Raw genomic sequence first — 25,878 nt, 5'->3', positions numbered from 1 at the left:
AGTTTCACATGGACTCCAGTGAGCAATTACAAGTAATCTTTAAAGCCGGGAAGCTAGGGAGTGCAGGCTATGTCGCATGCCTGCCTGGTAACAGCGTCTGGAGCGACCCGACGGTTTTTACTGAAATTGCTTCTAAATGTGCGTGCGGATGAGACGATGCGTGTTGATAGCGCAGACATTGTCTTCTCTACGCGTTGAAATGACATGAAACAGTGTTGTTCTCTGGTATTTGTAAACTACTACAGACATTTGGTTGATGAATATCTCTGTCATTATATGCGCTACGGTAATAATGTATAAGACATAAGTGATCGGAAATTTAATAACTTCTTACATAACTACTGCTAACTTACGACATAACTAAAGTTATGTTAGTTATGTAGTATTTATCGATACGACCACTAATAACATAAACAACTTATTTGAGAATTACATATCAGGCCTTCCCCTAAACTACCATTTCACTCAGCGTGAATAAAATAATTTATAGCCTGGATTGTAGCGGTTCATCACCCGACTCTACATACCGATTTTCATTAAATTCTCCTCGGCCGTTTTCTCGTGATGCGTGTACAGACAGACAGACAGACAGACAGACAGACAGACAGACAGACAGACAGACAGACAGACAGACAGACAGACAGACAGACAGACATACAGACAGACAGACAGACAGACAGACAGACAGACAGACAGACAGACAGACAGACAGACAGGCAGACAGACAGACATTACGGAAGAGTAATAAATGCATTTCCTTGTTACTGTGGACATGACCGATACAGAAATACCATTCTTTTCAAATTCTGAGCAATGTACAGACAAACCTCTTATTTTATAAGTATATATAGGTTACACATTTCAGTCCTTCCCCTAAAGTACCACTTCACTCAGTGTGAATAAAACTATTGATGGCCTAGATTATAGCGACTTATTCCCCGACTATGCATACCAATTTTCGTGAAGATACGACCACTAATATAATAAGTATTTGAGAATTAAATTTTAGGCCTTCCCCTAAACTACCATTTTTCTCAGCGTGAATACAATTATATGTAGCAACATTGTAGCGCCTAATTCCAATCTTTGTCTACCGATTTCAATTAAGATACGACCACTAATAATATAAATATTTGACCGAGCTCGATAGCTGCAGTCGCTTAAGTGCGGCCAGTATCCAATATTCGGGAGATAGTAGGTTCGAACCCCACTATCGTAGCCCTGAAAATGGTTTTCCGTGGTTTCCCTTTTTCACACCAGGCAAATGCTGGGGCTGTGCCTTAAGTAAGGCCACGGCCGCTTTCTTCCCACCCCTAGCCCTTCATTGTCCCATCGTCGCCATAAGACCTATCTGTGTCGGTGCGACGTATAGCAACTAGGAAAAAATATAAATATTTGAAAATTAAATTTTAGACATTCCCCTAAACTGCAATTTCACTCAGCGTGAATGCAATTATTTATGGCCTAGATTATATCGACTTATTACTCCGACTTTGCATACCGATTTTCATTAAGACACGACCACTAATAACATAAATATTTGAGAATTAAATTTCAGGCCTTCTAAACTACCATTTCAATCAGCGTGAATAAAATAATTTATAGCCTAGATTGTAGTGGTTCATCACCCAATTTTACATTCCGATTTTCATTAAATTCTCCTTGTTTTCTCGTGATGCGTGTACAGACAGACAGACAGACAGACAGACAGACAGACAGACAGACAGACAGACAGACAGACAGACAGACAGACAGACAGACAGACAGACAGACAGACAGACATCAGTAATAAAGTAATAAGTAATAAAGAGTAATAAATGCATTTCCTCCGATACAGAAATACTATTCTTTTCACATTCTAAGCAATGTACAGACAAAACTCTTATTTTATATATATAGATAGTTATTAACTATCTCACAGAACAACTGATGACACAACTAACATGGACCTTTCTGTACGCAGACGACATCGTCACCTGAAGAGGTCGAGGCAGCCTTAGAACGTTGGAGAAAAGCTTCGCCAAGCCAGAAGTTCAAGGTCCACTCAATACAATTTTCTTAGCGGGTGAACCACTGGCAATGATGAATAAATTAAAGAACCTGGACTCAGTTATTACCACCGATACGACGATTGATGATGACGTGAAGCATCATATCAACGTTGGATGGAACAAACGGTGTTTGCTGACAGGCACCTTACGTGACAAAAGGATGCGTATAAAGCTCAAAGGCAAGATATACAAGACTGTGTTTAGGCCTGTCCTCACTTACGGCTCCGAGTGTTGGACAACGTAAAAGAAGCATGATCAGCAAATGCATTTAACGGAAATGCGGATGCTGCGATTGTCAGCGGGTGTCACCATCTTCGACCGAGTGCGCAATGAGCATATATAATCATGTAATACGGTCCCTATCTGTGAGAAATTGGAGGAGAGGCAGTTGCGCTGGTATGGATACGACAACGTCGACATGATGATCATCCCGTTAAGAGAGCTCTTGCAGTCCAGGACGTCCGAGAGCACCATCGTGGCGTACAGCCTAAAATGCCTTGAATAGAAACGGCATTCCAGTGGCGGAGAAATCTAACCGCAGGGAGTACTCTCTACGGATCAGAAGAGCCGACCGTGAGTCGGTCCGTTTTATTCTATGAAATATTAAGGAAGCCGGAACTGCTCGGAGTGGACATTTTTTGAGTTTTAAGTAATTAATTTCGTTGTGCAAGCAGCAAATGTGTTACCAGAGATCATTAAAATTCCGACATCCTGCGACATTGAAAGGAAGGTCCATAAAATCCATAGATCTTGTAGCATCTAATTTGGCATGCGTGAGATACTAAATTAATGGCGTGGTAGTCTTCACACTTGTCAGCACCGACTTTCTCGAGAGTAAATATTACAATATTTTGTCTAAAAGCGGATGGCACTTCTCCTGTATCATATATCTTACACATTAAATTGAATAATTTCCCCATGCCAGTTCCTCCTAAGGCAGTCAGTAATTCTGAATGAGTGCAATCAATTCTGGATGTATTGTTCCAATTCAGGTCTCCCAAATCTCTATCGAATTGTGACCTCAAAACTGGGTCTCCCATTTCATCAGCATCAACCGCCTTTTCTTGTTCCAGAACCTTACCATCTACTTCATTCCCTTGATACAATTATTTAATATGTTTCTGCTATACTTCCGCCTTGCGTTCTTTTTCTAGAAGCTGTTTTTCAGCTGAGCTCTTAATATCCATACACCTAGTTTTTCTTTCTCCAAACGTTTCCCTGATTCCCCTATACGCAGCGTCTACTATTCCTACAAACATACAAGCTTCAACATCCTTGCACTTCTGTTTCAGCCATTCTTCCTTAGCTCTCCTGCACTTTTTATCTACTTTATTCTTTAATCGACTGTGTTCTTTTCTGCCCTCCTCATTTTTGCCATTCTTCTACTTTCGCCGTTCGTCAAACAGGTCTAATATCTCACGAGTTATCCAATGAGTGTTACTTGATCTTACCCTTCTTCAGCATCCCTACTGACCAAATTCTTCACGACTGTCCCCTCTTCATCTATTGTGTTTCCTTTAGCCTATTCATTTAGTCCTTGTGCAACATGTTCCTTGAAACAATCCCTCACACACTTTTTTTTTTGTTACGGTCAGAGTCCATGCAAACCAACGCCTGGTTTCTGAATCTCTGCCTAATCACAATGAAACCTATCCGATACCTTCTAGTGTCTTCAGGTTTCGTCCAAGTATACAGTCGTCGTTCGTGGTATTTGAATTAAGTATTCGCAAGAACTAAATTATGATAATTGCAGACTTCAACAAGCCGACGTCCTCTATTATTCCTTTGCCCCAGTCCGAATTCTCCTACTGCATTACCTCCTCTTCCTTGACCTACCACTGCATTCCAGTCTCCCATCACAATTAAATTCTCGTCTCCTTTTACATATTGTATTAAATATTCTCTATCTCTTGATATTTTTTTCTATTTTTCATCATCCGCCGAAATGGTAGGCATATAAACTTATACCATTGTGGTGGGTATTGGCTAGATGTCCATCTTGACAACAACAATCATTTCACTATGCTTGTCGTAGTAGTTTACCCGCTGCCCTATTTTCTTATTCATTATAAACCAACTTCTGCATTTCTCATGCTTAATTTTGTGTTGATAATTCTGTAGTTGCCTGACCAAAAATCCTGCTCTTCCTGCCAACGTACTTCCCTTAAAGAAATTACATCTAATTTTAATCTATCCATTTCCCTTTTCATACTTTCTAACCTATCACAACGATTCAAACTCAGAACATTCCACGCTCCTACTCGCAGAATGCCAGTATTCATCTTCCTGAAGATTGTCCCCTTCCGTGTATTCTCCATCCGGAGATACGGAATAGGGAATATTTTACCTCCGGACTATTTTACCCAGGAGAAAGGCATCATCAATACATCATTCATTTATACAGAGACAGTTATATGTCCTCGGGAGTTACTTACGGCTGTAGTTTCCCGTTGCCTTCAGCCGAGTAACAGTATGAACACAGCTAACCCATGTTAAATATTATTACAAGGCCATATTCGTCAATCATCTAGACGCCACCCTTGCAGCTTCCGAAAGGCTGCCACCGCCACTTCGATGAACCATTGGTTAGTCTGGTCTCTCGACTGATACCACCCCCCCCCCCTCCAGATATCATTCCACCTACGCTCGGCTGTCTGCTTCAATGGGACGCACGAACCTCCCCACAGCGGCAAGGTCACATATTTCACAGAAGTGGACATACATACATACATACATACTGAACCATACAGTTCATGGACCAATAGTATAGATTTTAGTATTAGATATTGGGATTACCTGAGGCCACCAAGGAAGTCATTGTCTTATAGTTTATTTCATAAAAGATTCCAGAAAAAGCGTTCTCGTGGGAAGAGAGCTAGAGCATCATTATGAAAATTTCCAGAGCCTCATTAAAGGGATTTATGGCCCAATCCAAGCCTCTTAATGAAGATTGGGGACGCTCCCCGGATCGCGGCAAACTAACCTTCGGTGGGAAGAAGGAATTAATTTAATATCTCTGGTTACGAAAGAGATGCATTGGATCTGATACAAGAATTGCAACCTGCATAATTTGTGCTGAATTTTGATATGCAATATGGCTGTAATCATAAATGCATTCGTTAAGTAGGGTACTTGACGTGCTTTGTGCGGGAAAACTTCGAGTCGCGGGCGCGCGTATCCTACACGCGATCAAGCGGCGTGGCTACGCCAACCTGATTATAAATGCAGGGCCGCCTGGCAAGTCAGCCTCATTCTCTGACCGTAAGGCTGCTTGAACGAAGTCGTAATGCTGCGAGTCGGCACCTAGAACAACGTTTTATCTTCGAGCTGCACATACAACTAGCACTACTGAATCTGCAAGAAAGTAAGTAATTAACCCGCATATTCAGCTGAATTCTTGATATTACCTGTGCTGATCTGCTGTTGTGAGATGAGGTACTGCCAATTATAGACTGATGAACTAGTAGCTTCATATTTCTGCGAGGTCCAGTTGTAACTGACGTAATGCTAGAATAAATGTAGGCTCAGGGTAGTTCTGATACCACGACATGTTGTCCGAGTGAAAGAATAAAATAACAGTGTTACCAAGTTTGATGAAGAAACTACAGTGTACCAGGTTTAAAATTCAGAACAAGACTTGGTCAATGTAACGTGTGAGGCACGATATTAGTGGAAACAGGCAGCGAGTCTGGACAGTCTGTAATAAGTAAATTTGTTTTCAGTTACCCCTGCATCAAGCCAGTACGAGCTTCTACATAAGCATTGCGAGGAAGCCACAACGGGAGCTGAAGCCGGCACGACATCGGGAATCGACCCAGGAACGTTGGGCGTACCTGATCAGCGCGACATCGAAGGGGACATCGTCCAACCATCTAAGGAGCTGCAAGAAGGATTCACGCAAGATAGAATGGCTCCAGCCGTCCACCGGTATCTGCTGCAAGCGTCGCGGTTTGTCATGATGTGGTAAATTCAGTGGTCCACAGGAAGGGCCGCTCCGTCATGTCATCAATCATATAAGGTCAGAGCTTTCCAATTCTGTTTCAAGCATGTCATTTAAATTTAGATAGGAACAGGGGGGCCGTCAGCCAACAGGTTAGTTTATGGTAGGAAAATTCTTGGTAATAAAGAGCTATGCCTCAAGCTCGAACCCCGTACATTAGGGTAGGTAGTAGGTTGTATATTCCTTGTTGGTGTGATTATATTTCATTTCGATAGTATTATATTAGTGTACGTGTAATCTTCATGGGTGAGGTCGAACTCCCTTGGTCATGTTAGGTAAGTCTGACAGGCAGGCACTGTTTATTGTGTAGCGTTTAGGCATATGTCTCGGCAGACGTAGGTTGTGTATTTGAGATCAGGATTTACACCGTAACTCACCTAGCTTTTCTGACAGGGTGGGCGAGTCCGTATGTTTGAGAGATGTGGGCATTATGCATGTAGCTGACTGTATGAATTGATATGAGAGAGCCCCAGCACAGATTGTGTATTAAACGCATATGGGGTGCCTTATTATGGCTATGTGATAATAGCTTACTGAATTGTGCCTTTGCATTATTAAGGATGAGCCCATTGGAGGCGGAAATGAGATTTGTTGTATTACTTGTGGCATTGAGATGAGGGCGTGTAACCCATGTGTATTTAAGAGAGCGCTTTTAGCAGCCAGATTATGTGAGGTACTTTGAAAAGCGAAGTTCCTTAGCACTCAGCTACAAGTCAGTCAGCTGAGCTCATAAATTGTGTGGACGGCCGCCTGTCGAGTGCACTGCTGGTGAGGGTTGTTGTGCCTGATGTCACAGTCTTGAAACTCGGTTATATTGCTGTCTGCAGCTTGTCGAGTGTGTAGAGGGGAAAGGACGACCTTGATGTTTTGACGCAGGGAGACATGATTTTAGTTCTGTTTGTTCTGCTTGATTTTAACGCTTGCCCGTTTGATGTTGACCCCTGGACAAGATGGTTGTGTTCCTTTTTGTATAGTTTTCTTGTTTATGAATATTCAATGCCTTGCTCTTCATTGGACCAGGGATCGATACCGGGTCAGGGCACTGTACATTATGTGTTTATATTTGTTTGCACCGGGGTTCGATGGTACGAGGCATAGTAAAATTTTATGATGTGGAGATTACTGTTAGATGTGTATTTCAGCAGATCCATTGACTCTTTATTTCATTACTTACACAATTGTACCATGCTTGTTACAGCAAAGCTGTTTCGTGAAGGCAGTGAACTGGTAGTCATCGGCTCAACATTATCTTTACCCCAGTCACATTTGAAAGCTCTTATATTTGTAAATAGTATTTTTTATGTAATAAATCCCTGATTGTAAAACTTTGAATGCAGCGATGTTTTCTGTTAGATATTTTTTGGTAGGATTTTTCTCTTACCCTGCATCATTTCGTATCCACCTAAGTTGTCTTTTATGCCCTCATTTTCTACCCAGATACCCTGATTCATGTTCTACTGAGCTGCGGATTGTGGATACGCCTGTAGGGTAAGACATGTGCCGTACATACATCTTTTCTTGGATGCATTGGTAACTATAATGTTCTTGGTTCGAATTCGGCATTTGCCTGACGGGGATCAAAAACATTATAGGGCACAATACATACATACATACATACATACATACATACATACATACATACATACATACATACATACATACATACATACTGTGTCATTTCACTGTTATGAGAATAGAATTCAGTGGAGTTAAGATGGTCGCAATTACCGATAACAAATTTAGACAGAACGCATAAACTCGATAATATATCAAGGAGATACGATATAGCGCGAGATCGAAGTAGTAAAAGTCAACATGGCAGTGGCTGAGACTAAACAAGACTCAGAATTGTTAGACAGTGCTATTGTAAAATGATAAATAAACGAACTATCGTAGAAAACGGATGTATTAATTCAAGGAGGCTAGGCACGCATTTATAAGTTCATAACTTAGAAGAACATCATCAGTAAAACAGGGATTTACAATGTAAAAATTAACTGGAAAGCGCATAAATATAATAGCAGTAATATAACCTGCGAGATAAGAAGACTATTATAAAGACAATACATATATTGGAGTTCATCACGGTGAAAACTAGGTCTTGATTTAATCAGAAGAAAAGAGAATTATTTATAACGCAGCAATAACTAACTGAACTTTAAAAACAGTAATATACGATATATATATAAAGCTGAAACAACGGCAGACATATTGGAGATCTGTAACATTATTACGATAAAATTCGAACTAAAAGAATTATCATTGAAATTGTAATGTTAGAAGGCTTTGAATTCAGCATAATGTCGCAACTAACTACATACATGTATCTTTATACCCCTATTGCCCAAGACCTGGCCGCCATGCAATTCTAAGAACACTATGGTGAGATTGTCTGGGCGAGGCCAAGCTGAGATGACGGCAAAGAAGGTCCACATATCCGAGAACATCTCGATGACCAGCGGCGGACTATGAACGTCAAGCCAGAGTCGCAGATGGCGATGCAGACATAATCCAATCCCGGAGCCGAAGGAAAAAATATAAGTTTTTCATTAAATTAAGGTAAATGAGTGTCATATAGATTCCAAAGTAGACATCTTAGTTGTTTATAACTAGATGTTAGATCGTTAATATCTTCGAGATGATTCAATCATGTTAGATTCTCAAGAAATAGTTTTACATTCGTGTCGAAGTACATGGAGATAGGTAGTCATCCTAAATATAAGACCAATTCTAATTAGGGAGTGTGAAGTGATTAATTTGTTAATGCCATTTGAATGAAACCAAAGAATACCATGTGGAACGTGAAGTGCAGAGTGGTAGAATATTTAAGGTTATATGTGAAGTGATGATTGATACTTCGGAATATGAAGGTTAGATATTGCCCTAGAAAATCGGAGTAGGGTTATATACATGGATATGAGAATAAACCGAAGACGTGTTGAGAATAGATATGAAGATATTGATCCAATGAAATGAATAATTGGGAATGACATGATTTTAAGCGTCAAGATGAGTTAAATATGAGGATTATTGGAATGAAATTGAAAAGAGATGATATGTGAGGTGAAGGTAATGTTGTAACATTATATAATGAAGAATGGAAAGATAGAATATATGTTGCTACGTAGATAAAATAAGTAAATTATTATTTTTGAAGAGAAAGATGCTGTTATTTGACGCAGTTCAGGATCATTTATGTCCATGATACCATGATGATATTTTATTGACAGATAATCCATATCCTACGATAGTGACAACGAGGTATAGTGCGCATTGGTATCACCCAAATATCACTATAAAATTTGTCACACATGGAACATAATAATTGCTTTTACACATATCAAGTGAAAAATCTTTGGCAAATTAAGAAATATTTGATTTTTGGAGAATATTATGTATACGTACTTTACTACTTTACAAGTACATTTGGTGTTGCGCTCACAGTGACACACGTATGTCTTTTGTCTTACACTTTCAACAATTTCGTGTGTGATATCTGTGTTCACTGAAGTTCTTTGCTTTCGTTTCATTGCTTCACTTGTCAATGACATCATTTCATGAATTGTATCGCGATATACAATATTTAATAGGCGACAAAATGGTATGGCCCATGTACATAAGAAAAATTCAGTGGACTGGTGATTTATTGGTCCAGGGATCGAGCTACTTTCGTTCGAACAGAAATAAAAACATTTATTGGTCCAGGGATCATGCTATTTTTCTGTTGACCTCCATTTTGCTGTTTGAACTGGCCACTCTAGTCATATGGACAAAGATAATGAGAATCTACAGACATAGCACTCTCATTCCACGGTGCTAGCCCTGGACCTGAAGAAAGTAACAAAAGACGGCACCAGCAGCGAATGGACAAGGATAATGAGAATCCACCAACTACATTAAAGATATATAGACTGCTAAACATACTCGTTACAGCGCCCCTGGTTGAAGCACAGCAAACTAACCTTTGCCTGCAACTGTCATGGCGGCTGCCACTTCTTGGTCTTGACAGTTAGCCCTTATCAGTTCAAAGAATTGATGAGATTATACGTTATTGCAAATTAAAGATATATTTAAGAATAAACACGACATTTTCAAACATGCTTAATGTTGCATTGATGTTATAATGAAATAAGCGCAGTGAATATGGTGAGAATTTTCTTGGTTAAAACGAGAATTACGTATGTAGAAGAATGGATAATTCGGCGTCATGCACTGACAATAAAGTCATTATCAGAGGAAATAAGCATATGTTTTGCCTACAAGTGTCATGGCTGCCAGTGGTTCAAGTAGATTCAAAGATGACCATCAGATTAGTAATCTATATTTTTAATGTCGTTGGAATCCACAGACATAGCACTCGCATTCCTCGGTGCTAGCCCTGGACCTCAAGAAAGTAACAAAAGACGCATCAGCAGCGGAATACGACATAAACCAGTCCTGTCTACAAGCCTTAAGTATGTTTTCATATTTCTCAAATAACAACGGTATTTCTTAATTTGCCAGAGATTTATCACTTGTTATGTGTAAAAGCAATTGTTATGTTCCATTTGTGACAAATGTTATAGTGATATTTGGGTGATACCTATGCGCATCATACCCGTGACAACGTGTTGTGGTAGTTATAATGTGTTATGGCATAATTAGATCCTCACAGTGAATCATTTTAGGAAGTGTCGGTTAGTAATTTGATAAATTTTAACCTAGTATCTCTACCATAAGGTTATATTTTCCTTAATGATAAACATGGCATACATCAAATCACATGGATAGGCATTATTATTTATAAATAATCCCAGGAGGATAGATGATTTCTAGTACCTTCATGAAAGATATTCTTTGCGTGTTTAAATAAATGACACGAGGTCATACATTAAAATTCAAACACTCATGAGAGAAATATGGTTAATTAGTTATATTTTATGGTTAATTTGAATCGAATATTATTTTGATAAAATGCAATGATGAATAATGTTATATGTTCAGTTGAATATTAGCACATGTTTTAATAACAAGAAATACTTATCTTATCCCGAAGCACACAAATACTGTGATAATCCAGAAACAAGCATAAAGCGTAACCCTCCTCCTAAGTTATCAGAATAAGAGAAATGATTTATGATACCGATAAAGACAAAACAACATTATCCTTGACTTTCCGAGTGGATTTGTACTTATTTAAAGAAATTCTAATTTTGATTTGTATATATTTTCTTAATTTGAATGATATGAAAGTGATATATAAGTTCATTTCAAATCTTAATACTTTTTATTATACATAACTAACATATTAATGATCAATATTCATTATTTACCCTATCGAAGCAGATTCAATTAATTCAACGTGAGATAATAATTTTCCTTCATTTCATTTTCTTTTCTCAACTTTCTTAAATTGAACAAATGATTATGGTTGAGGAATACTGGAAGTGCTATTTATCAATTTGGTTAAGCATTTCAGATAAATTTAGAGTTAAGGCGGCGTAATATAGATCGTATTCTTCGATAACCAACGATTCGTAGGATGGACACGTCCATCATCACTATTGGTAAATAATGCGTTTATCAATAAGCCGTTCTTCTCTTTTTCGGAACTCGCGTTAAAAGTATGTATAATCAACGAACCCTGAGAGTAAGCTGGCCTGGATTTCTTTTAAGACCCGTCCTGGACGCAGGAAAGGCGCAATACATACATACATAATGCATACATACATACATACATACATACATGCATACATACATACATACATACATACATACATACATACATACATACATACATACATACATACATACATACACACATACAGGAAATGAGCTGACCTGTGCTAATAATGAATTGCATGTGGGTCCAGGAAACTCAACGTATGCGATGTGCATACTCTCAACCTGGGAGAATGGATTGACCCGCACGGTTCCCCTTAGCTGAGTCTGGCAATGCTTCCACTTACTTTCTCCATGCTCCTCACTTCGAACTTCCACATATGGCCTTCCTTGGTTAACTCTTGTTCTCTTCCAACCCAGACGCTGCTAATTTTGCGAGGCCTAGGCATTTTAAATCCTTCGTAGTCCTCTCCATTTCTTTATCCGATGCATTTAATCGTCGAAATGTCAAACCTATCCTTTTTTCGTCTGGTGTCTTCTGAAAATCACCATCAAACGGAAAATTAGGTTACATGTCGTAGCTAGTGTGAAGTACGTTTTACTCTATGCACAATTGTCTTGTCGTTTTAGTTGCATGTGGAAGCACGACCGCAGGCTCGTTCTTCAGTTCTTTAAGACACCGTAACTAACAACAAATATAGGCATGCGAATTTTTTAATTCTCAGAGAGAGAAAAATAGACCCACTGTAGAGCAGGTTTCCACAGGATCTCGCACTGTCGTTCACAGCTACCGTACCTTTTGTGCGTATAAAGATGAAATTATGGTTGCATTAGCTCATTTTGTTGAACAGTGGTAGAGAACAGATCTCCGGATCTGAAGATCGTGAGTTCAAACCCACTGAAGGAGCCAGAATTTTCAAGAGCAGAGAAATGTCTGTCCGGTGTGCCTTGTTGTCGACTGACGGAATAAGCCAATAAAAGTTCTTTGACGCCATATTTGTGATTACCCCACAAATTAATTAAAACTCAACTCTATGGCATATAACGGCCACAGCCGTGTTGAAACGCAACATTGGGCATGGTCAAGATTTGCATGGGCTGCCACGCGCTGTTGGTGAGGGTAAGGGAATGGAGGAGCATAAAGGAACTGGCTACCTTACCGTACGTAAACTACGGCTCTGGCACAGCTGTGCCGAGGTTCGGACCTGCCTTCGGGCAGAATATACCCTTACATTACCTATGGCATATAACAGAGTTTCGGTTTCTCAGAGGCTCGAACCTGAGCTTTTGAGTAAGAGGCAGACACGCTATCATTATACCACGATGCTGGCCATCTCTCGTCATATACCGAGTGAGTTGGCTGGGTCGTTCAACTACAAGTTTGCATTCCGGAGTTCGTGGGTTCTAATGCCACCGACAGTGGCCATGATTTCCCCTCCACACCAGGGAAATATCGCTTGTCATTCCTAGCCCTAATTTTATAGCCCCCGTCACCGAAATAACTTTTCTGTGTTAGAGGGACGTTAAACAGATAGAAAGACTATCTGTTTCCATTTTCAAAGTATCTTGGGATGAGTGATTAATGTTCAATAATACTATGGTCGTTTTGGTTAGCGGTCCACCTGTTTCATATTTCGCAGAGCAGAGTGTATAAATATAAAACGTTGTAACACTGGGATATGAAACCATCGTGCTACACATAATTTGTTATAACTGCAAAAATAATGTTCGTGGATTAGCAAGTAAATGATGTTATTGGCCTGTTTACTCGCCATGTAGTCCCGCGTAACTTTTACATATGCCGCTCACACAAACATAAACCATGGCTTCATAAAACAGTATACTTTCTGAATTTGATGACTAATAGCAAGGAAATATGCAACATGAGTAGATTAGTGTCTACCACTTCGACATGAAAACAACACAGCAAGCCGAACAGAGAAGAAAATTTTGCTCGAATTCATGTCTTCATCTGCTTTTTTACTCTCAAAAGCACTGTATATGATTCATTTAAAAATTAATCATTATCATACCAGCGCCGGGGTGGTATAAGATCTCCATCCTTCATATAGAGAATTAGATTTTTATTCTCGACATGCCCAAGAATTTTGATTTTGGATGACATTCAGGAGATGGTAGTTGAAGCCCAGTTGAAACCTAGTCGTTTCCTATCCTATGGTTCCCTGAAACCTGAGTTAGTGCGACGTTAAACCGCTTGGGAGAAATTAAAGGATATATAATGGAAGAGGTTTGGAACGAATTCATTGAGCCCTGTTAAGCGATACAATTAAAGTAGTCAAAAATCGAACAACATCACGGGAGACATGTCGTTCTGATCACGTTGCGCCCTATTACACGCTAGCCATTCTTCTGGGTTACAATCGTCTTGAGTCTTGAAGAAAACAATAATGCAGATGGATTTACGTCTCAGTAGCCACTGTTACAGTTTTCAGGTTCGTCAAGGCGCTAGTTTGTCCCATAGGAGTTTCTTTAAGAGCCATTAACTCGACTGACACGAGGTTGGCGTATCTGAGCAATTTCAGATGCCATCGAACTGAGCCGAGATCGACCTACTTAGTTGGGCTCAGAAGTTCAGCTTTCTACGTTCTCAGTCACTAAAAGAAACCAGGAGAACACAGCATCTTGCTTTCCTACCAACAATGCCTGTTCGTCTGTTCTTTACCATACTCACCATGCCTTGTACGCCTCCTTATGGCGGCCCATCCGTTTCTGCGGATTTCGTATACCCACGTAATCTTTGATGGTGCTATTTGAGGTTGCAACAAGCCTTCGGGCTGAAGACTTAATAGCCAGTGTATATCATACAGTAACAATTAAAAATGAAAATTCTTCCTGCTTCCTCCTATATTCAAGATTGCGGAACTGAATCGTGATGAAGGCAATTGACACGTAAATGTGCTTGAATCAGTAGATGACATTTACTTTACAGAACTTAGTTTAAGGGAAAAAGTTAATGACTTTGGAGTCCCTCGTTTCAGACGAAGTGACATTAAACGCATAGCATGATACTATTATTATCATCACATTCGTACTTGATGATTTTGTATCGTTACTACCTTACATCCTTTACGACCAAGAGTGTAGTTTAAAATTATTTACCTCTCTGTTACATACATGTTTAGAAAGTATACATTTTATAACACTAATCAGTTTTAACGTCACTGAAAATGGAGAGGAAACTACCACAAAATAAATAACCAAGTTGTGTCACTGTCAAAATGTACTTGATATAATCGTTGCATTATGTTATTTATTTGGATTTCATATCGCACTCAATTACATAGCTTGGTTGATGCTTTGCAGTGCATGGTTAGCTCACATTGATATTCAGAGCACACTCGCAACCAATCAGCGTATACTATATTTTTCGTCTCCATTATTCCAATTTCCTGTAACCCAGGGACATTATTTGTGGGACTTAGGTCAGTGATCCGAATATAATTAACTCATTGCCTTCCTTTTAAATTTGATCCCATTTCACCATTTCTTTACTAATCCATGCAATTTTTACTATATATAAAGTAGCTAATATCGGAGATAAAATTCATGAAAGGAAATTATAGAAGTGGATACATCATGTTTTTACCGTAGCATGAAAAGAAAACATCAAATAGAAATCTAAGATGTAAGATGTTTGTAGCTTGGGAAATCATCTTGGAGAGGATTTATGGAAATAATCGATGAGGAGAAGATTATAGACATTATTCACTGTTCAACTCTCGTTTTGTGAGCTGAGCTGCTCTAGAATGTTGACTTCTCACTGAAGCTAAACATAAACCACTTGACTTAGTTTAAGTCTAAACAAAGCTCAGAAACAACTCAGTATAGGAGATAGTGGTTATTGTCGTTTTTTAGGGAGTTTCAGACATCCAAACAATATTGTGCTCTAGAATTCTGTCAGCTATAGAACTTACCAATGTATATCACTTAGTTTTAATCTGAACATAGCTACGAAACAAGTAGGGCTACCAAGGTTGTGATGGTGATTTTTGGGAATATTCAAACCTTCAGCACAACTCACGGGAAGAAGAGTATGGTTCAAATTCTTGAAATAATGAATACACTATGAAGAGCTCTGATGATGTAAACATGAAAGACTCCTTTGGTCTAGAAAACTTAATAACTTGCAGATCGAAGCAGAACAAGTGGTGATCGTCTTATGGATATCGCAGCTATAAAATCATTAGTTGTCTCTGCTTTGGAACAACACAAATAAGCATATCATAAGGAGGAAGTTCCTGATTCTTGTTGTTTAAAGGCGCCGAACATCTAGGTCATCGACCCGGCAGTTCATGAAACAACTTGCCACGGAACTGCCCCTCCCATACATTAGGTCTCGTTCGCAGCGTAGAATCGTATCCGTAAGCTAAGATAAGAAATTATGAACATCCTGAAAGAAAATTATCCAATCCCTAAGAACCTCAAACAAATGAAAGTGCTACGAAACGAAAGAAACACTGTACCCCAGAACTGGGATCAAAAGTAACCAAACCTGTGCGATTTGCTAGAAGTTCGTGTGTGGAAACTGTGGGAAACTGACCTGCCTAGACTATCTTGAAAGTACCTAAACTGTGTCTTAATGCAATAAGAAGCTAGATTAGTGTAAACGTGTCTATCATATCCATTGTTATAAAAATATCAATTTATTTTTAAATTCGTTAAATTTAGTTCATTTCCTCAGAATTTTCCGGTATAGCGGAAGTTCATGTGTAGAAACACTGAAAATTTTCCATTTTAGGAAACAGTCCAGTGCAACCTTTTCGTGATTTATGGCGATTTTTTGAAACACGTACATTTTTGTAATGATTTTTCAATAATAAATTTGTAACTGTATTATCAAAATTTTAATAGTGGTATGGGTGTGTTCTTACTATAAAAACACTGTTTATTTATGTGCTAGAAGAATTTTATAAAATATAATATGTTATACTGTATGAAGCAAATCAAATAATTATTTGTGGGTCATAATGACCCACCGCGACCACATTAAGATTCACCAAAGGCGCGACAATTGCTTCTCCTTCTCTCCCTGTGTGTGTATGTGTGTGCTTGTGTGTGTGTGTGTGTGTGTGAGTGTCTGTGTGTGTGTGTGTGTGTGTGTGTGTGTGTGTGTGTGTGTGTGTGTGTGTGTATGTGTGTGTGTGTGTGAACGTATAGCCGGTTAAAAGAACTCCAGAGCCCCAAGCTCGAATGAAAAGATAAAAAATATTTTGAAGCCTAATATTTGTTTCTTTGGAAACAATATCGTAAAACAAATAACTAACGTAATCTCCCCATAAATAATCACCAGATTCTAATTTACTCATTAAATCTGGCATTATAGTGCGAGCAAATAGGGAGGATGTCTACTACCCATACACTTAAACCGACTGAACTCAAATACTGAATTGTTGTCGTATGCTGCAGTAATATCGCTCTCTGTAATACGAACACATCGTAGCAGGAAGCAGGACTTTGTTCAGTGTGATGCCAGTAGATGATCTTAATGTTTATTTGTCCAGCCGTTTTCCTACGGGGTCGGGTATGAGGTGAGATATTGCTACTTAATCACTGCGCTGAATAAGAAGCATTAACGATTGTCTTTTGTCAGTTAACGCTTCCAATATGCGAAAACTTCAAATAAAACAATAGGACTTGGTTTAGTCTTATGGCAATAGATGACGTTAATGTTATTACGTGCAACAAAATGACAACATCACCTCGCTAAATGAGCGGTATTTTATGGAGAAAGAACCAAGCACACGAAATTTCATCTCACCCGAATCGTATCTCTACCAAGGAAACACCTACCACGAAGCATTCACGACCAACATTTGTAAAGATGCCCTTTCGCAAACTCAGTGTAAAACGTTCTATCTCGTGCCTATCGATGGAGATAATATTTTCATACGCCAGAGTGAATAAACGTCATTCTCTCAGTTCACTGAATGATATATTTTACATTAACAGTTTCAGACTCCCAGACGACCCCATTTTTTCATTATATCCGTGGAAGGAAATAAAAGTTCAGATGTACGTAGATTGAACTCATGCCGTTAGATATAGCTGTGTACGTCAGCATGGCAAATAAGAAACAACCACTTCGCTGAAAAGAAACACATTTTTCGTTAAACAAGTACAAAATTCGTGGTCACGAGAAGTTCAAGTTCTTTTTTCTAATTTCAATTGAAACATTCTCGTTTCCTCAATATCGCTGTGAAAGATAGACAGAATATCGATTATATACCATATAGTTACGTAGCAGCTTTGTCGTGACCCCGCTCGATCCAGCACTAGTGAGTCAGCCGACTGGAGAATGCCTTTCCGTGCATTGTTCTCTTCGTCTAGTTTCCCCGTGTGTTTTTGGGAGATGCAATGAGAAGAGAGACGCGGAGAGAGGAACTTCCGAGAAGAATTTCTCCTGTGTGCGCTCATACCTATCGGAAGCGCGCCTCGTCATTTGGACAGCTGATCGTCAAAACTTGTCTTGCAGTTGTGTGTGAAGCGTTGGTCCAGCCGAACGCAACTAATGGATCACGTGTTAGCTCTTAGCTCTCTTGGTAGGTAATGAAATGCCGTATGGCTTTTAGTGCCGGGAAGTGTCCGAGGACTTCGGCTCAACAAGAGCAGGTCTTTTGATTTGACGTCCGTAGGCGACTTGCACGTCGTGAAGAGGAGTGTACAGATCGGGGAAGGGTAGCGCTGACGCTGATTCAGAATTATTTGATAAGATAATCAGCTAAGTTGGATATGATATGGAAAGGAATGTGATAGTAGCAGGTGATCTCAATTTACCAAATGTCAACTGGGAAGGTAACGCGAACAACAGGAAGCCTGAACAACAAATGGCAAATAAGTTAATATGGGAAGGGCAGATGATTCAGAAAGTGATGGAACCAACTAGAGGGAAGAATAGTTTGGATGTGGTGCTGATAAAACCAGATGAGCTCTAAAGAGAAACCGAAGTAGTAGATGGTATTATTGATCATGAAGCTGTTCTTCTCGTAGTTAAAAATAAATGTGAAAGAAAGTAAGTTATTAAAATTAGAACTATTAGGCACTACCATATGGCTGATAAAACAGGCATGAGGTAGTTTTTAAAAAGTAACTATGATCGTTGGAAAATGGTAAATAAAATTGTAAACAGACTCTGGGATGGGTTTAAAGCAATTGTTGAGGAATATGAAAATAGGTTTCTACCTTTAAAGGTGGTAAGGAATGGTAAAGATCCACTATATTATAACGGAGAACTAAAGAGACTAAGAAGGAGGTGCAGGTTGGAACTAAATAGAGTTAGAAATGGTTATGGAAGTAAGGAGAAATTGAAGGAACTTACTAGGAAATTGAATCTAGCAAAGAAGTCAGCTAAGGATAACATTATGGCAAGTATGATTGATGTTCATACAAATTTTAGTGAAAACTTGAGGGGTATGTATAGTTACTTTAAGGCAGAAACAGGTTCAAAGGAGGACATTCCAGGAATCATTAATGAACAAGGGGAGTGTGTATGCGAGGATCTTCAAAAGGCAGAAGTATACAGTCAGTAGTATGTAAAGATTGTTGGTTACAAGGACAATGTCCAGATAGGGGAGGTCAGCAATACTAATGAAGTATTAAAATTTACCTGTGATAACAATGACATTTACAGTAAGATACAAAAGTTGAAAACTAGAAAAGCAGCTGGAATTGATAAGATTTCTGGGGATATACTAAAGACAATGGGTTGGGATATAGTAGCATATCTGAAATTCTTATTTGATTATTGTTTGGTTGAAGGGGCTATACCAAATGAATGGAGAGTTGCAATAGTAGCCGCTGTATATAAAGGAAAGGGTGATAGACATAAAGCTGAAAATTACAGACCAGTCAGTTTGACATGCATTGCATGTAAGCTTTGGGAAAGCATTCTTTCTGATTATATTAGACATGTTTGCGAAATTAATAACTGGTTTGACAGAAGGCAGTTTGGGTTTAGGAAAGGTTATTCCTCTGAAGCTCACCTTGTAGGATTTCGGCAAGATATAGCAGATATCCTGGATTCAGGAGGCCACATGGATTGCATTGCGATTGACCTATCTAAGCCATTTATAGGGTAGATCATGGAAGACTACTGGCAAAAATGAGTGCTATTGGACTAGAAAAAAAGAGTGACTGAATGGGTGGCTATATTTGTAGAAAATAGAACTCTGAGAATTAGAGTAGGCGAAGCTTTATCTGACCCTGTAATAATTAAGAGGGGAATTCCTCAAGGCAGTATTTTTGGAACTTTATGTTTTCTTATATATATATCAATGATATGTGTAAAGGAGTGGAATCATAGATAAGGCTGTTTGCAGATGATGTTATTCTGTACGGAGTAATAAATAAGTTACAAGATTGTGAGCGGCTGCAGGGTGACCTCGATAGTATTGTCAGATGGACGGTGGGCAATGGTATGATGATATACGGGGTTAAAATTCAGGTTGTGAGTTTCACAAATAGGAAAAGTCCTCTGTTTTAATTACTTCGGTAATGGGGTGAAAGTTCTTTTTGGGGATCATTGTAAGTACCTAGGTGTTAATATCAGAAAAGACCTTCATTGGGGTAATCACATAAATATGATTGTTAATAAAGGGTACAGATCTCTGCACATGGTTATGATGGTATTTAGGGGTTGTAGTAACGATGTAAAGGAGAGGGAATATCATTATCTGGTAATACCGCAACTAGAGTATGGTTCCAGTGTATGGGACACTCACCAGGATTACTTGATTCAAGAATTGGAAAAAATCCAAAGAAAAGCAGCTCGATTTGTTCTGGGTGATTTCCGACAAAAGAGTAGTGTTACAAAAATGTTGCAAAGTTTGAGCTGGGAAGACTTGGGAGAAAGGAGACGAGCTGCTCGATTAAGTGGTATATTCCGAGCTGTCAGTGGAGAGATGGCGTGGGAGGACATCAGTAGACGAATAAGTTTGAATGGTGTCTTTAAAAGTAGGAAAGATGACAATATGAAGATACAATTGGAATTCAAGAGACAAATTGGGGCAAATATTCGTTTATAAGAAGGGGAGTTAGGGATTGGAATAACTTACCAAGAGAGATGTTCAATAATTTTCCAATTCCTTTGCGATCATTTAAGAAAAGGCTAGGAAAACAACAGATAGGGAATCTGCCACCTGGGCGACTGCCCTAAATGCATATCAGTAGTGACTGTTGTATTGTTGAGGATGAAATGATGAAGACAACACATACACCCAGCGAAATTAACTAATAGTGGTTAAAATTCCCGACCCTGCCGGGAATCGAACCCGGGCCGCCTGTGACCAAAGACCAGCACGCTTACCATTTAGCCATGGAGCCGAACGCACTCTTGGCTGAAGATGCTGAAAGGGAAGAATAAAGGACGATATTAATCTAGAAATTTAAATGGTGAATTGTCTAATTTGTTTCAATCGTTGTTATGCCCATAAGATAAATTCAAAGTGTATTTTCGAATGAGCGTTGTGAAATTTCAACTGCTAATTCAATGGTATTGCTATATAATTTATGGCATTTATCATATAGAAAACTGTATTTTTCAAATAAATCAATGATTTTTTCGCAGTCCAATTTTTAACACAGCCCAGAGGAAGCAAACACTATGTACGGTATGGGCTCAACGCGATTGCGAAACACCCGAATACTGTACGAACGTTTCCGAAATAAAATTCCGGCGGGAGAAGTGGAAGAAATATTCTCGCCAAGCAACTTCCTCTTCTTCGGCGCTGCGCGTTTCCTCTTCAGTAGGTGTAAGTGTGAGCCATCACATCTATTACGCAGCGAAATAATATTTTTCTGCTTACGTGCCGCGTCTCCCTTCCGCTCGGTGTGAGCGGGCCTTACTTCTGTGGAGTCAGCTATGGGAGCAGCTATCGTGAGTGTAAATGGAAAAGTTTTAATGGTCGTCATTGTGAGGGATATTGTCCTGCAGTTTGACACTGTTGAGCTGTTGCTGTTTAGTTGTTAACTGTGTTCGAATGTGTAAATTACTGGACTGTCTTTTGAGTCAAAACAGGGAACGGTCATAGTGTGTTGTGTGGCCAGTCACCCTGTGTCTGCACGTACCTGGTGTGTGGACTTGGGGGAAGTGAAAGTAAGGGTAACCTGTGAATAGGAGTGCGAACGAAGATTTGTTGTTGTTGTTGCTGTTGTTGTGCGTCGGAGTGTCGAGTGACTAGCTGGACTGAGAACGGTGTTAGCTGCCATCATTATCACACCCGAGTCGGAAAATTGTAGAGCCTTCTCAGGTAAAACAGTAAACTCGCGTCCACATCCCGAGGTGGTGTACCTCTTATCGGGCACACCCCCAATGGAGGTGGGCTGTGCGTGCCACTTTAACCACATACCAGCATTCTTAAATGTCCGGCAGTACCGGGAATCAAACCCTGGCCACCGAGGATGGCAGCTAATAGTGATAACCCTTATGCTACGGAGGCGGACACCCCCTCAGGTAATACCAACGAGCCGGAACACCGATTGTGTGAAAATAACGGAGACTTGTAAATAGACAGCAATTAGTGAGTGTGGTCATTCATGGCTAAATAAAAGTATGTGGAGGTACATATGTGTGTGTGTGTGTGTGTGTGTGTGTGTGTGTGTGTGTGTGTGTGTGTGTGTGTGTGTGTGCATGCACTTATTGGATCATCCTGAAATAAATGTCCTCTACTGAATGGTTAGTTTTTATACACACTGTTTTGGATTTTGTCAATAAGACTGAGATGAATAGGAATTTATTGTATAGTTCATCCGCCTCAAACTGATTCATTGCAGTTTCAGAGTAGAATATTTTTCAGATTATTTTGCCGTATTAATATAGGATGGGTGGTGAACCCAGACACAATTAGAGTCTTGACCAAAGGTTTAAATCCCGGTAGCCATTCAGCACCCAACAGCTGGTCCTAGTGAAAACCTCACCAGATGTTCAATCCTTTTAGTCTAACTGTCTTCAGCTTATTTAGGATCAATGGAGACACCCAGGCTCACTTTTGTTTTCACTGTGGATTTAACGCCAGACGCCCTTCTTGACGCTACGTGATTTTTCAATTGAAAAATCCAACCTGGGTGGGAATCCAGCAGCTAATCGCGTCCACTCAACTATCAATCCTCTCAGGGTGAAGATGGAAAATACAGTAGAAGTTTGCGCTTAGTATATGGTATGACCAAAGAAGTAGACTGAGTTAGAATCACACAGATCCTGCGACGTAATTGGTAAGTAGACCAAATTAACTCAATCATCAGTAGCAATGCAACGATTGTTTTACGACAATGAGGTCACCTTATAGACGATGAAAATAAACCATTGAAATTATGAAAAGCATTGCATACATACGCTATTCGAGCAAAGAGCGAGTTATGCTGCCTTACAAAATATCGAAGAGGAGGATATCAATTTTTCCAGCCCGTCAAGACAAATGAACTGTTTGGAGCTTTGCAGAGCGCTGACGTTTTGATTGGTAGGAACCTATAGGAGCCAGGGCTTGAGTCATTGATAACACGCACGTAGGCACGTTGAGTTAGGGTTATATGTTTCAGTACGAAGCCTGGTTAGTACCATTTTTCATGTGGCTAAACGAGATGTATTATGCCGAGAATAGCACGCACTCTAGGTTAAAACAGACCATTAATATCATTGCAGGAATATATTCAAATTTTGTTTCTAGAGAAGTCGATTCTGTACGACATATTGTCTTACAATAACCATTATTAGATACTTGAAGTGTAGAATGTCAAGTGACAAAACGTTAGCCCAAATAATGTAACAAATACATCAAATTTTTAAAATCAAGATTTCGTATTCACATAGTTTACAAGTAGTTTAAAATGATACTCGTTTGCTCATCGTTGCATACCTGTTATTCAGTTCGACAACCAGTCATACAATTCAGAAATGTGCTTGATTGTTTTGCCTTCATCCTATACATGTTTTTATTTATTCATTCAAACAATTATGCATTCATTCAGTTTTCCACATTCTTCTTTAAGTGTGACTTTCTTAAATATACAAATAGTTGCTAGTAATATAAGCAGAATAATATTTTATGGTTATGTCTTTATTTTTTAAAATTACAATTCGCTTTACGTCACACCGACACAGATAGCTCTTATTGCGACGTTGCGATAGGAAAGGGCTAGGAGTGATAAGAAAGCGGCCGTAGCATTAATTAAGGTACAGGCGCAGCATTTGTCTTGTGTGAAAATGGAAAACCATGGAAAATCATCTCTAGGGCTGCAGACAGTGTGGTTCAAGCCGACTGTCTCCCGAATGCAAGCTCACAGCTGCGCGATCCTAACCGCACGGCCACTTGCTCGGTATGGTTATATCATTTTAAAAATTGTTTGCATATTTTACTAAATCAAGTTACCTTTTATTTCATTACAAATTAAATAATCCAAACTAATTATTATTTTACGATAGGTGATGTTACTCAACTGATAAAAATAAATTACACTTGTGTAGAATTTGTTGATTTCTCTTACAACTGTAACTGAAGATTATTCCTGTTAATTATCAGTTAACTGATCTTGTATATTCTCCTCCATATATTCTGTCGATATGATATTTCTCGTAATTTATTTCTTTATTTCGTATTTGTATATGCTGTGATAATCTGAGTGTGGGCTATTTTTAATGAATATGTCTGTGTACATAGGGCAATAATACATGTCTCAAACCATAGTTTATCACGAGAGAGCATTAAACGTCAATATACGTCCAATAAGTCAGGGATTTGCGATGTAAAGATACTTGATGAATGTAGGGTACAGTATGTAAAAGGCAATAGATATGCAACAATGCCATACCGCAGACATATATTATCTCCGAAATGAAAGACATCACCATATTTCGACTTCTTGAAATCACATTTTCCGCCAGTTTTCAACAATTTTAAACACGCAAAACTTACACCGCTTTTAGGGTCATGATTGTAAGAATAGCACGGACTCTAGGTTAAAATAGATCAGTAACAGCACTGCACGAATACGTTCAACGTTTGTTTCTAGAGAAGTCAATTCTCTACAACAGATTATACTTTTAGGTACTGGGCTGCATGTGATAATTCCTTTGGCTCGGGAACTAAGTATTCGTGGTTAGTTTTAAATATACACCTCTTCATTTACCACATACACCACATTACCAGCCTCCACAGGAACAGACAATGCGGAATACACATCTTTATGTAGGGCTGGTATCGGAATGGGGATCTGACCATAAAACTATATCAAATCCATGTTTGAGACACAGGGCACACCCAAACAGTCATACACATTTTAGTCAAAAATGGAAGGGAATATACAGGTACTTTAAAGGAAGAAAAAGGTTGCAAGAATAACATTCCGGAAATCATCAATCAACAATGAGACTGTGTATATGATGAACTACAGAAGGAAGAAATATCCAGTCAGCAGTATGTAAATGTTGTTGGTTACAAGGATAATGCCCAAATAGAAGAGGTGACTATAACAAATATTGAAATTTTACTAACGATGACAAAGACGTTTACAATAAGACACAATAGTTGAAAACTAGAGAAGCAGCTGGAATTGATGAGATTTCTTGAGATATATTAAAGACAATGGGTTGGGTTACAGTACTACATCTGAAGTACCTATCTGATTACTGATTGCATGAAGGAGCTATTCCAGATGAATGGAGATTTGATATAGCGATAGTAGCTCCTGTGTTTAAAAGAAAGATCCAGGAGGTCAAATGGACCGTATCGTGATTGACCTATCTAAGGTGGTTGGTATGATAAATCATGAGAGACTCCTGCCAAAGATGAGTGCAATTGGACTAGACAAAGGAGTGACTGAATGGGTGGATATATCTCTAGAAAGCAGAAATGAAGAGTATTAGTGTAGGTGAAACGTTATCTGATCCTATAATCATTAAGAGGTGAATTCCTAAAGACGGTTTATGTTTTCGTATGTGTTTTTTTTTTTTGTCCAAACCTTGTCCCGTTTCTCTACGGAGTCAGGTATGAGGTGAGATGAATCTGTCGTGGGAGTTTTTATGACCGAATGCCCTTCCTGACGTCAACCTCACCAGAGGAGTTAATGAGATGAAATGAATAACGTGATATATGAGTAAAGAACTGGAATCAGAGAAAATGAATTTTCCGGACGATGTTTTACTGTATAGAATAACAAATAAGTTACGAGGTTGAGAGGGACTGCAAAAGGACCTCGATATTGTCGTGAGATTGATAT

The sequence above is a fragment of the Anabrus simplex genome, chromosome 1 (assembly GCF_040414725.1).
Source record: "Anabrus simplex isolate iqAnaSimp1 chromosome 1, ASM4041472v1, whole genome shotgun sequence".
In the NCBI taxonomy this organism is placed as follows: domain Eukaryota; kingdom Metazoa; phylum Arthropoda; class Insecta; order Orthoptera; family Tettigoniidae; genus Anabrus; species Anabrus simplex.
This window is presented reverse-complemented; position numbering follows the sequence as displayed.